Source organism: Geospiza fortis, unplaced genomic scaffold (assembly GCF_000277835.1).
Source record: "Geospiza fortis unplaced genomic scaffold, GeoFor_1.0 scaffold548, whole genome shotgun sequence".
In the NCBI taxonomy this organism is placed as follows: Eukaryota; Metazoa; Chordata; class Aves; order Passeriformes; family Thraupidae; genus Geospiza; species Geospiza fortis.
In genome coordinates, this window is record NW_005054511.1 from 97,811 (window position 1) to 98,610 (window position 800).

Consider the following 800-nt stretch of genomic DNA (forward strand, 5'->3'; position numbering starts at 1 on the left):
AAAACAAGTGTACTCATACTGGCTGTACAGGGTGGTTATTTGAGTGAGGAATGGTGCTGGCGCTGTGGCTGCTGCCAGGCCTTGGTGCTGCGGAGCAGGAGCTGGCAGTGGGATCCCTGCACCAAGGAAGGGTTTGTGCAGCATGGCCTGGCCGTGGTCCCAGAGTTGTCCTGTCCCTGTGCCCCAGTGTCCTCCTGCCCCGGTGGCCGGGGTCAGCTCAGGGCCTGCTCTGGTGCTGGCTAACTGATGCAAACCCAGCGTGCCATTTGTCCTTGGGGTATATGTGAGTTGCAGGAAGCTCTGGGCTTGCCAGAAGAGCAGGCTACAGTTAAGTAGCAGATTCTGCCCCTAGTTATTTTATCTGTGTGTATGTGGTCTTGAATGGAGACTTTGGTCTTAAGGTCTTATGTTTAACAAATGTATTGGAATATAATGTTTTGAAAGTAAGAAGTTGGTTTATGGTTTTTTGATGTGTTGCTAGTACAATGGTAAAAGCAGCTTTGAGCTGAAAGATCAATATATTCCTTTTTGATCATTCTTCCAATGATTTTTGATGATCCCTTCATCCTTGTTGCTTTACCAAGACTGTCTGATTTTTATCTCCCTTTCCCTCTTCCCCTTTATTTTGTGTCACTCTGTCGTAATCTACTTTACTTACCTCCTGCCTGTGCTCAGCCCAACCTTCTACTTGAACCACACAGACATCCTGTCCCTGGTCTCATCTCCTCCTACTTGACCCCTTCTGTTTTGCAGTTCTTTTTGAGTGATGAGACGTGCACAACAATTACAGTTTGTTCTAG